Source organism: Papio anubis, chromosome 15 (genome assembly GCF_008728515.1).
Source record: "Papio anubis isolate 15944 chromosome 15, Panubis1.0, whole genome shotgun sequence".
Lineage (NCBI taxonomy): Eukaryota > Metazoa > Chordata > Mammalia > Primates > Cercopithecidae > Papio > Papio anubis.
Window position 1 is genome coordinate 83,769,923 of NC_044990.1, and position 13,574 is coordinate 83,783,496.

Consider the following 13,574-nt stretch of genomic DNA (forward strand, 5'->3'; position numbering starts at 1 on the left):
GCTTTGGCATCAGGATGATGTTGGCCTCATAAAAATCGCGTTAGGGGAGGATTCCTCTTTTCAATGATTGGAATAGTTTCAGAAGAATGGTACCAGCTCCTCCTTGTACTTTTGGTAGAGATTCAGCTGTGAGATCCATCTGGTCCTGGACTTTTTTTTGGTTGAGCGAGAGGCAATTGTTGCTCAGTTTGAGTGCCATTCAGGGATTCAACGCTTCTTCCTGGTTTAGGCAGGTGTAAATGTCCATGAAATTATCCATTTTCTTCTAGATTTTCTAGTTTATTTGCATAAGAGGTGTTTATAGTATTCTCTGATGGTAGTTTGTATTTCTGTAGGGTCGATTGTTGATATCCCTTTATCATTTTTATTGCATCTATTTGATTCTTCTCTCTTTTCTTCTTTATTAGTCTTGCTAGCCCGGTCCTATCAATTTTGTTGATCTTTTCAAAATCCAACTCCTGGATTCACTGATTTTTTGGAGGGTTTTTTGTGTCTCTATCTCCTTCAGTTCTACTCTGATCTTAGTTATTTCTTGCCTTCTGCTAGCTTTGGAATGTGTTTGCTCTTGCTTCTCTAGTTCTTTTAATTGTGAGGTTAGAGTGTCAATTTTAGATCTTTCCAGCTTTCTCTTGTGGGCATTTAGTGCTATAAATTTCCTGCTACACACTGCTTTAAATGTGTCCCAGAGATTCTGGCATGTTGTGTCTTTGTTCTCAGTGGTTTCAAAGAACATCTTTATTTCTGCTTTCATTTCATTATGTACCCAGTAGTCATTCAGGAGCAGGCTGTACAGTTTCCATGTGGTTGAGCGGTTTTGATTGAGTTTCTTAGTACTGAGTTCTAGTTTGATTGCACTGTGGTCTGAGAGACAGTTTGTTATAATTTCTGTTCTTGTACATTTGCTGAGGAGTGCTTTACTTCCAATTATGTGGTCAATTTTGGAATAAGTGTGATGTGGTGCTGAGTAGAATGTATATTCTGTTGATTTGGGGTGGAGAGTTCTGTAGATGTCTATTCGGTCTGCTTCGTGCAGAGATGAGTTCAATTCCTGGATATCCTTGTTAACTTTCTGTCTCGTTGATCTGTCTAATGTTGACAGTGGGGTGTGAAGTCTCCCATTATTATGGTATGGGAGTCTAAGTCTCTTTGTAAGTCTCTAAGGACTTGCTCTATGAATCTGAGTGCTCCTGTATTGGGTGCATATATATTTAGGATCGTTAGCTCTTCCTGTTGAATTGATCCCTTTACCATTATGTAATGGCCTTCTTTGTCTCTTTTGATTTTGACGGTTTAAAGTCTGTTTTATCAGAGACTAGGATTGCAACCCCTGCTTTTTTTGGTTCTCCATTTGCTTGGTAGATCTTCCTCCATCCCTTTAGTTTGAGCCTATGTGTGTCTCTGCATGTGAGATGGGTCTCCTGAATACAGCAAACTGATGGGTCTTGACTCTTTATCCGGTTTGATAGTTTGTGTCTTTTAATTGGACCATTTAGTCCATTTACATTTAAGGTTAATATTGTTATGTGTGAACTTGATCCTGTCATTATGATATTAAATGGTTATTTTGTTCGTTAGTTGATGCAGTTTCTTCCTAGCATCGATGAAGTATGGGATTATGTGAAAAGGCCAAATCTACATCTGATTGGGGTGCCTGAAAGTGATGGTGAAAATGGAACCAAGTTGGAAAACACTCTTCAGGATATCATCCAGGAGAACTTCCCCAACCTAGTAAGGCAGGCCAACATTCAAATTCAGGAAATACAGAGAACGCCACAAAGATACTCGTCAAGAAGAGCAACTACAAGACACATAATTGCCAGATTCACCAAAGTTGAAATGAAGGAAAAACTGTTAAGGGCAGCCAGAGAGAAAGGTCGGGTTACCCACAAAGGGAAGCCCATCAGACTAACAGCAGATCTCTCGGCAGAAACTCTCCAAGCCAGAAGAGAGTGGGGGCCAATATTCAACATTCTTAAAGAAAAGAATTTTCAACCCAGAATTTCATATCCAGCCAAACTAAGTTTCATAAGTGAAGGAGAAATAAAATCCTTTACAGATAAGCAAATGCTTAGAGATTTTGTCACCACTAGGCCTGCCTTACAAGAGACCCTGAAGGAAGCACTAAACATGCAAAGGAACAACTGGTACCAGCCATTGCAAAAACATGCACAAAATTAGCACAGAGTCTGCCATGTATAGCAATTTCGATACTGCTACCTACACTTCACATTTACTGCATCCATCCAATTACACCCATGTTGTGGATGCAGTAAATGTGAAGTGTAGGTAGCAGTATCGAAATTGCTATACATGGCAGACTCTGTGCTAATTTTGTGCATTCTATAGTTTGGTGTTTCTATGCGAGGTAGCAGCTAAGCTTCATTTCCTGAAACTCAGCAAAATAAATAAAAAATCTTCCTGCATAGGAAAGCATTTCCACACTCTGTATTATTTTTAGAGAAAAAAATGATGATTTGCAAATACAGTCAAATAAATGTGCATTTCTAAATGAAACTGTTTAGACAAGGTTCTTTGTAGCAAAATGTGTATTGAGTATTTGGCTTTGTTCTCCCCACCTCTGCCTGTCTGATCAATGGACTGCACAACGTTTAAAAATATAATAGCATTTTTGTACTATACCGCCCATGGTTTATTCTGTAGTCAGATTACTGCTTTTTTCAAATCTGAAAAAAAACAAGGTGATGCTAAATTCTTTGCAGTTGAGAGACTTATGGGTGTTTTTATGACAGAATTTAAAATCTCTACAAGTAAAATTGTTTAGGAAAAAACTAATTATTATCTCAATAATTTTTACATTTTGTAAAACAACTACAACTCAAGCCATAATTAGGATCATTTTTATTAGTAACTTGAGCTTCTTGAGGCTGTGCAGTAACTAGTTTTCCATATTTTTGAAGTGCCCTAAAAGGAAAAGAATGAAGGAAATTGGCATTTATTTGACCCTTTTTTGTGACAGATACATGCTTTTACCTTTTTTTCATCAAGTCCTCATGTGAATAAACCTAACATTTATCAACCAAATCTTGTGTGCCTAACATCAAATTTTTTACATAGATGATCACATTGAATTTTCACAATGCATCCTGAGGAAGGTGATACTATCTTTGGGGAAGCCACGTAACATTAATATAGTGTTTAGGCAGCAGAGGTGGGATGACCATGGGTGAGCACTTTTCTGTGTAGAGAGATGACAAAGCTGAATGACAGAAACATTAGAACAGAATTTAACATTATACAGATTGTAAATGGAAGTGTGTGAATTCGAATCCTGATCGGCACGATATCAAAGTCAGTGTTCTTTGGAGTAAGCTGAGAACCTCTGCTGGGAGCAGTAGAGAAACATACTAAGCCCTTAAGGAAAAGAGACACTAAAAACTTCCACTAGAATCTGACACATGAGAACCACTTTCACCTGACAGCTGCTAACAGCAGTTCTGGTATCCTACTTATTAGCAGAAGTGTGTTTACACGTGGAGTTTTACTTACTTTCAACATGGCATTTCTAGAAGTCACACTAACACTTAGCAGGCAGAAGAACTGGTCTGGAAGATCCAAGAGGACTATTCTTACTTTCATAGCATCTTGGCAGGGGATCTGGAATTCTGGGCTAGGCAGGAGCTGTCCATCAGAACACCTCCAGTATCGCAGTGAGGTAGTTGTTAGACTTACATGGCATCTCGGGTCTCACTGAGAGAGTGTTCCAAGAGAGCTGGAAAGAAGCTTCAAGGATTCGTATGACCTAGTCTTGGAAGTCCAAGAACATAATGTTTTTTATTTTCCTTTTTTGTCCCACCTTCTGTTGAACAAGGAGTCAATAAAATGAGCCCATATTCAAGATGAAGTGAATTTGCTTCCCTATTTCAATGGGAGAAATAGTAAGGAATTTCTGGAAACCTTCAATTTACTAAAGGAAGAAAAATATCAAATTGTAAGTAAGCAGAATATCACACTATTAGTTATGGTAAAATGGCTGCTACAGGACTAGCCTACCTGCTGTAAACAACCATTAATAGTAATTATTGTAATTATAATAGTAAAAATAGTAAGTGTAATGGATTGGAACCCATCAAATACTTCCAGTTAGAGTACTTAATTTAAATGTTCAGCATTCAAGACAGTGTGATATTGGCATAAAGAACATTATAGAGAGCCCAAAACTGGAAATATGTAAATGTTATTATTTGATTTTTGAGAAATGTCAGAATTCAGTGAAAGAAAGGACAAACATAATTCAATCAGAAATGAACAGGAATAGGACAGCCTTTTAAATAAATGTTGGTAGAACAAGTGTATTTCACCTGGAAAAAGTAAACCTGAATACCACCTCACACCATACACAAAAATAACTCAATATTAAACAGACAGAAAAAAGCAAAATTAATACTATAAATCTTGTAAAAGAAAGCATGAGATACAAATTTTAGACTTGCAGGGGTGGGGAAACATGTCTTAGAATACAAAAGCACTAAGTGTTAAAAAATAAAAAAATTACATTTCACCAAGATAAAATTTTATTCTTCAGAAGGTTCCTCTAAGACCATGAAAATGTAAGCCACAGAGTGAGAGAAAAATATTTGCAATGCACACATCTGAAAAAATGTATATTAATAATATGCAAAGAACCCTTAAAACTGAAAAATAAGATGTAACCCAATAAAAAAAATTCTTGAACATACACATTGTAAAAAGAGACATATGAATGCTCAATAAGCAAGAAAACGAAAGATATTCAGTATCATCATTCTTCAAGGAAATTCAAGTTAATATACACCTACTAGAATTATCAAAATTAAATAATTTTCCTTTCTTTGCTAATGGGAATGTAAAATTACTCAGCTGTTGTGAAACAGTCCTCCATGGGTCTCTCCTAACACCACACATTTTCTAAGATACTTCAAAATATCTAGAAAAGTATCTAGTATCAAACCTCCCACTTTTTATTATTTTTTAACCTGGGCCATTTCTCAGGGTTGTGATTGCAATGAGCCACTTTGAGGGATGAGGAAATGTTTTTATCCAAGACAAAGTTTAGGCTTACTCACCGTTACTCTAAAATGAAGAGTTCCCCAAGATCACTGTTCCTCTCCTGTAATCTTCAGTCATCCATCTGGGCCCTCTGTGTCATCCCTGTGGGATGTGGGTGATAAGAAAAGCCAGGTCAAACATGATGCTCATGATGGTTGCTCTACTGTGGATTATAAACTCCTGTTTCTCTGACTCGGAAGTTTTGTGTCTTCCGCTTGCATCCATAAGGCATTAATAAACTAACATGTTAGCTTATAAGTAGGTTAAAATCTCAGACCCTAACAATAGTTGCTTGGAGAAAGTTCTGCATTTTGTAGTTCAGTTTATGCATACCACATGACCAGAAAACCCCACTCTTAAACATTTCCCTAAGAAAAATATAAACATAAGTCCACAAAATAATTATAGATGAATTTTATATAACTGTATTCAGTTGGTATATCTGTATAAAAATTATGACTATGCAATAAAAAAGGTCAAATCTGATGCAACGTGGACAAATCGTAAAAATATTGCACTAGAACACAAAACATTGTGTCCTTCAAAGCCTGACACAAGAGAATGCATGTTCTAAAATTCCATTTCTTATGATTTTCTAAAACTGAAAAGTAACTTGTAGTGACAGATTTTCATTTGTAAAGGCAAGAATTATGATATTTTGTTTGGGAGATGTTAAGTTTGAGATGTATCTTGAGATCACTAAGTGAAAATGTTGCATATTCAGTCAGTTAAATATGGATTTGTGAAGGAGCAACATTTTAGGGTAGAGATCAATCTGAAGCAGAGGCAAAGCAACAAGAGCAAAATGATGCAATTGTAGTTACTGAAGTCAAATGACGGTCACATTTTATAAAATCTGGAATGGTCCAGAAAGTTAAATATCGATGAGTCTTCTGATAAATTGGGGACTGAAAGGGTATCTGTTGCCTTTAGAGACACACATACCACTAATAACATTAAAGGGTGTTTACATGCATTGCCAGGATGAAATACAAAATGAAAAAGTTTGAGGAGCTGGAGGAAACTCCAAAATGGGAATGGAGAGAACAAAACTATTTTTTAAAACTGATTATAAATAGTTGTTTAGCACTAGGGACATGGTAAACGGAGTGATAAGTAGCATTTAGGAAGAACCTTTAGCAGTTTTATTTAACTTTTTGGAGATACCTATGCATGCATTGAAGCTGATAGAACTTATACAGGAAGGAAATCCAAGCTCATAGTTTACATCTGAGGAGAAGGTCGGATATTTCTTCTTGTTTTCTTACTGTGGGAAGAAGCTAGCATACATTGATAGAACACCTCAAAACCCAAACTGAATCTGCTGTTTAGGGAAGAGAAAATGCAAGTGAGTTAAGTGCAGCGATGGGGGATGATGGGATGAGAGATAGGAGCAAAGGCGACATCCCAATGACTCATCCATGCATGGAAGGGCACACTGACCCTTACCATTTGCCAAACACAGAGCCAGACATAGGAAGAACATCATGGTTGAGATCAGAAAGCCCATAATGTGATGAAAGTGGAGGATTCGGACATGTAATCTGCCAATTACAGTTACAGTGAGGACCAGGATAATGGTAACAGGGGAAGCCATGGTAGTTCCCAGCATCCTCAGTGTTGTAAGTACAAAGAGGGAGGTGATGACAGAGTCACAGATACAAGCTGCCTGCAGCATTATCTGTGATAGATGTGGCCAGCTCTGGAAAAGCTTTCTAAACTACAGTAATAAGTTTAGACTTCATTTGAAGGGTAATGGTAAGACATTGAATTATTTGAAGAAGTGAATAATATAATCTTAGTTCCATTGTAGAAAATAAAACCTCTAGAATAATTTTTTAAATGAACAAAAGGAAAAGGTTAAAATAATCTGATCATATTTTAGGTAAGTGATTACAGGAGCCCGAAGTAAGGCTGTAATCACCACAGTAGAGCCGAGTGAGTATATTTGAGAGGCATTAAGAGAATTGAAGCAATAGGATGTTGTGGCTGATTAGAAGAAAGGAGGCTGGTTAGTGATGAAGCAGAGGGGAAAATCAGGGATGACTACTACAAAACTTCTAGGAGGAATGGAGTTGTTAACAAAACATCTTCTAAAGAAGGGAACATGAAGGACAAAGTATAGATATGGAGGGTATTTGCAGGTAATGATTTCAGTCTTGAAGCATGAGATATCTGGTAGATATCAGGTAAATATCTTTTGTAAACCAAAAAAGCTGTACGAGTGAGTCTGAACTGAGTGAAAGATTTAGAAGTCCTCAGCAATACCGTTGGACAAATAAGATTGTTTAGGGACTGTATGAGTTACCAGATGTTAATTATGACAAGCCATTGAAGGGCTTTAACCTAGAAAAAATCGTTTCTATTTTAGAGAGATTGTTCTGATAGCAGTATTAATGGGAAGCAGAATAACCAGGTGAGAATGTAATCTTCAGTAGACAGAGGGAGAAATAATACAGGTTTTAACCAAGACACTAGTCATGAGAATGACAGTGGGTATTAAAATATGTTAATAGCCTCAAGGGATGTTAAGAAACTTTATAAATGGCACTTGGCAGTTGTTTGAGTACAGCAGTTGAAGGAGTGAGAGGAGAAGCTGAGTTTCAGTTTCTTGATTATTGTTTTTATAGTTACAATCAAAGTAGAGATGTATGAGAACTAGCTGGTTAAAGAAATAGCATTACTTTAGACTATCTTTTATTTGAAATACACGTGGGAAAACCAGAAGGTGAAACCCCCTAGGAGACGGATATAGGATACTAAAATCCGAGCCAGAAAAATTTGGGCATCAGCGCCTAATGTGTCATGCTAAGATAGCGAATGAGACTGCACAGGAAATGCCTGTAGTTCAACAGAAAAAGAAGTTGAAAGATAAATTCCTAGAACACTGACACCGAGTCATCGGAGGAGAAATATCCTCCACAGGTCACTATGGGAGACATGCTAATTGTTTAGCCAATATCCATTAACTTGTCTTTCTTCCTAATGAAAACCGAATTTGGAGAAGCAGGCAGTGCACCTGGTTAGAAATACGAACCTTCCCAGCTTCTCTCATGCACTAAACTGAAAAAGTTCAGGTCTGGCGTAATTCAGGCCAACGATACCTAAGGAGATATGGCTGCCAGGGTCTTAGGGAGACTTTTCCTTTCTGATACATTACATAAAGAATTTATAAAACAAACTAATTTTGTCCTTTTTTTTTTTTTTCTTAGACACATGGGGATTGTCCATGGCATTTCAACCCTGAAGTTACCATATAGCAACAAACACGAGGACAAAAGGCAAAATGATATGGAAGACAGAGCAGAAAGAGGAAAATGCCTGGACCTGTGATGACATTGCCAAAGGCCTGCACCAACCTTGAACTCCTTAACTCCAGATGTCAGGTTTGAAATCTGAAAAAAAATTCTTGTTTATTTTGGTTATTGTTGAGTTTTTGAATCTCCTGTAGTTAAAGGCATTCTTAAAGATAAAGACACTGAGAAGAAACATCACATACTGGAAGAGAACCAAGGGTGGATAGTTTCACAGAACACAGGAGAGCATCAGCAGGGTAAGAAGTCTAAAGTGAGGAGAGCCAAACGGAATCGTACTCCCAAGATAATGTCACAGATAATGCTTCTGACTCAGTCAGAAAGCCACTCTTGCCCCAAGCTGTCAGAAAACTTTGGGCATAAAGGTCAAATTGCAGAGTTTTCAAGCACGAAACAAAGGTAAGAACCTGGAAACCATGAGAAATAGAAACTTTTTCCAAGAAGATTGTCTGAAGAAACAGAAAGGGGTAGGTTAACAGAAAGACTATAGTGGAGGAGTCAGCAATCTAAGGGCCACCACTGGGGCACCTGTTTCTGTGAATAGAGTTTTATTGAAAAATGTTATGCTCACTCATTTTTATATTGTCATAGCTGTTTTCATTGCAATCATATTGTTGAGTAATTGTGACAGAGTCCATATGGTCCACAGAGCCAAAAACATGTATGAATATAGAGCATCAAGGGAAGGTTCTGCTCTTTTTATTTTATTTTATTTTATTTTTTTTCCTGAGACGGTTTTTGAGATGGAGTCTCACTCTGCTGCCTAGGCTGTAATGCAGTGATGTGATCTCAGCTCACTGCAATCTCTACTTCCCAGGTTCAGGTGATTCTCCTGCCTCAGCCTCCTGAGTACCTGGGACTACTGGCATGCACCACCATGCCTAGCTAATTTTGTACTTTTAGTAGAGACGGGGTTTCACCATGTTGGTCAGGCAGGTCTTGAACCCCTCACCTCGTGATTCACCCGCCTTGGCCTCCCAAAGTGCTGGGATTACAGGTGTGAGCCACCATGCTAGACCTTGTTCTTGTTTTCAGGGCAAGAACAACATTGACATATGATATGGTTTGGCTCTGTATCCCTACCCAAATCTCATGCTGAACTGTAATCCTCAGTGTTGGAGATGAGGCCTGGTGGGAGGTGACTGGATCATGGAGGTGGTTTCTAATGGTTTAGCACCATCCCACTAGTGCTGTCTTATGATAGAGTTCTCAGGAGACCTGGTTGTTTAAATGTGTGTGGCACCTCACGCACCCTTCCTGTTCCCACTATGTAAGACGTGTCTGCTTTCCCTTCACCTTCTGCCATGATAAGTTTCCTGAGGCCGTCCCAACCGTACTTCCTGTACAGGCTGCAGAAACGTAAGCCAATTAAACCTCCTTTCTTTATGATTTATCCAGTCTTGGGTATTTATTTACAGCAGTATGAGAAAGGACTAATACACCACACTTAACAGGAACAGGGAAAAACTGCAGAAAAATGAGAGAAGTGGTTACACTATTAACACAATGGCCTTGGAGGATGGGGTAGAGGTGTTGGACGGGGTAGATGTGTTGCAACAGTACGGGGGAAGGATGATTTGTGATGGGGTACGTGGGAAGTTGGAAGCTCCTTGTTTTCTTTCTGGAAAGGGAGTTTAAATATCCTATTAAGAGTGATTAGCAAGGACACCATGACACCATGATCTCAGATTACCATCTCCAAAAGTGCTGTCTGGAAAGTTCTAACAAATGATTCTTTAATAAAGTAAACACAGGTATGATATATTTCTATGCTCCTAAAACTCGTAAGACACCAAAATCAATAAAATCATTACATGTTAAGAACAACATGCTTGGATTTATCCTCAAATTTATTTATTTTTAGATAAAATTATATTTTATTTCATTATAGTTTTTCCTCCATGACTTTAAAACTCAGAAAGTTGTAGATCTGAAAGAGACACCATTATCATTATTCAATAACTAAAAATAAATAAATAAATAAAAATCATTAGAAGACTACCAGCATTTTGATAATAGAGAAAAGACAACAGGTAAAATTTGATCATGAAAATGAAACACACTCTCCTTCATGTGTTTATGTATTAACATTACAAATAATGCAGAAAGGAGTCCTTGTATAGACAGAGTCATGTGTGTTTAAGAAACACAGATTTAATAGATATCTTACTATTTCATCCAGGTTTTATGATGGATTGAAAGTATTTGCTCCCCTGTCCTATAGGAAGATCACGCCTCCCACCCTGATGACATCAGGCTTGATCATGTGACTTGCGTTTGCCAAGGAAATGTGAGCAGAAAGGATGTCTATTACTTTAAGAACCATCATGTGACTCCTATTTTTTTTCTTGGGAAACTTCAGTGTCACAAAGAGGGGACTCCTTCCACCTGGATCCAAAAGGGAAAAAGACACAAAGATCTCAGCCAGTGGACCAATGGAGAACTTTTCACGGGAATGAGAAATACACACCAGTTGTGGTGAGTCACTGGCAGCCCCATGGAAATATATTTTACTTGAAAATTATTTCATTAATCCTGATATTACTTAAACTTCCCCCTTCTTTTAAATTTTACACTAAAGAGGCATACAGAAACACATACCAAGTAATGCAATGGGATATCCTTATGGAGTTGATATAAAAGAACAGAGATATCAGATAATTCTCAACTCCCCAAAGACACCTGACCACTTGACACGAACAAGAAATGTTTTATGATATTAATTTATGGAGAACATGGGTTTTAATTTGTAAAAGAAGTTGGGATTTCCTTAATTAATACTTCCCAGGAGGAAATTTTAAATCTGTGATGTTAGAGGCTTTATATGACAAGGTAGCTAAAATTATTCAGTTTGGAGACTTATTGTTACACAACGACCCTCAGTGTGTTTATAAATATATTTATATGTATAAAGACATACATACATATATTTATACATGTGTATAATATATATGTATATACATGTTTATATACATATACTGTTAAGATAGAGTCCCACTCTGTCACCCAGACTAGAGTGCAGCGGCACAATATCTGCTCACCTCCACCTGCTGGGTTCAAGTGATTCTCTTGCCTCAGCCTCCCGAGTAGCTGGGATTACAGGCGCCCGCCAGCACGCCCTGCTAATTTTTGTATTTTTAGTATAGATGGGTTTCACCATGTTGGCCAGGCTGGTCTCGAGCTCCCGGCCTCAAGTGATCCACCCTCCTTGGCCTCTGAAAATGCTGGGATAACAGGCATAGGCACTGCACTTTGTGTGGGGACATATATCCATTATCACAAACATTTATTTTTTCTTTGTGTTACAAACAATCCAATTATACTCTTTCAGTTATATTAAAATGTACAATATATTATTGTTGACTGCAGTCACCTGTTCTGCTATCAAATACTAGATCTTATTCACTGTAACTATATTGTATGTGTGTATATATTGTATTTTATTTTTTCAGATTATTTTGGATGATGATAACATTTTAGATTTCAGTCTCATGTTAGAAACCTATATTTAAAAACATCAAGATACAGTTACTCAAAACTAATTTATTCTGATAAATATTACAAATGAGAATTTTAAAATAAATTTAGCAAAGCCTGTCAAGGTTTTAGATGTAGAATAAAAGTATGAAAGATTAATAAATAACTGTTACAGGGAATTATTTGGAGAGTAGAAGTGCAGGTAAAAGACACATTCACAAAAGAATCTAAAGTTGGCTGACCCAGAATAAAAGTAAGACTCTCAAACCATTTAGAACACTGGTTTAATGTTTTCTAGATGCAGTTTACAATCTCTTAGCGTCTCCGATAGAGATCTCTGGTACCTAGTATAGGTCAGTTTTTAAAACTTGGATTGAGGTTTCAAAATCTTGGGAGGAAATAGTGAGAGAAAATTATTTATGTATTCTATTGGGCTATTGGGAGACACTAATTATTGTATTACTTAAAGCCTCAAGGTTTCTTTGGTAATATTTTATAAGTATTTAAATCATGATATTCAAAATGAGGACTGAGTTATATGAAACAGCAAGAGTGTAGACATGACATAATGAGTATGAGAATTTGCACAAAATATTCAAATGACCTGAATAGCTATCCTAGTTCATTCCTTTAACTACTAAAAGCTAGATGTCAAGTTCTCTCAATTTAAAAATCACTTACAAAAGCTGTATCAGCCATTTCAAAAATAGGACCTATTATACATATAAAGCAGCGTAGTTCTATGTTAGTTCATGTAAACCTAATTAATAAAATCAACAACAGCTGTGACTTGAGTCTCCAGAAAACTCTAGATAAGTTCCTTAATGTGTTGAGTACTTGTAAAATAATTAAAACATATTTTTGCTCTTTATAGGAGAATTCAGTTGCATTGTTATCTTACCTCGAATGCTGAATGACATCAGGTCTGTGTCACTTATTCAGGAGGAATCTTGAATATATCAAAGATATATTCAGAATATATACCCTCGATATATTCAAAATAGCCTCGGAATAAGATATAAGTATTCGGGGAAATCTTGGAGTCACAGTTGACTTTCTTTTACATGTCTTCATCCCCTCATGTAGTTGCTAAGAACTGCTCATTCAGGCTTCCAAAATTCCCTCACAGCAACCCCCCTGCTGGCACACTAAACCAGTATCCAAGACCAACACCTGCAACGACCTGCTCACCAGTGACTTCTCTCCAACCACCCATGCATGCCAGCTGGCTGCTTCCAAAATACGATTTTGCTTACGTTGAATCCATTCTCAGGATTTCAGAGGCTCCTCACTGTCTACAACACTCAAATTCCTCAGTCTTACTTTAGAGACACTGATATCAATTATTTCATTACTTTATCAGCTTCACTTTCACTCTCCTCTCTGTGAAAGTTTCATTCTGACCAACACAGACTACTGGCCCTCTGGAATATTTGTTAATTATTCAGCTTTACCCAGTATTTACTTCTGCATGTTATTTTCATTGAAAATTACTTATCTTTTAATATAGAATTTCAAAACCTAGGAAGCTTCCTTAACCATTCATACTGCATTATTTCACGCCGCTGTGTTTCAGAAATTCGCATTTCTTACTCTCCAGCATAAAAATTTCATTTGGAGGCTTGTTAATTAATTGTTGTCACCCTCAGTCACTTCCCAAAGTCCATCTGTAATATATAGCACATCTTATCTCCAAATAAATGTTACGGCAGCAGTCAGAAACACATCACTAATAGG

At 37.1% G+C, this 13,574-nt stretch overlaps 1 long non-coding RNA gene across 4 annotated transcripts in view; it reads right to left on the bottom strand.

Moving 5' to 3' along the window:
* LOC110741742 overlaps nucleotides 1–13,574 on the bottom strand; it is a 120,348-nt gene that overhangs the window by 15,794 nt on the left and 90,980 nt on the right. For all 4 annotated transcript variants that reach the window (XR_002518529.2, XR_002518531.2, XR_002518528.2 and 1 more), the window contains one exon: nucleotides 5,064–5,148. This is a non-coding gene — a long non-coding RNA (uncharacterized LOC110741742). The remainder of the gene's footprint in view (nucleotides 1–5,063; nucleotides 5,149–13,574) is intronic.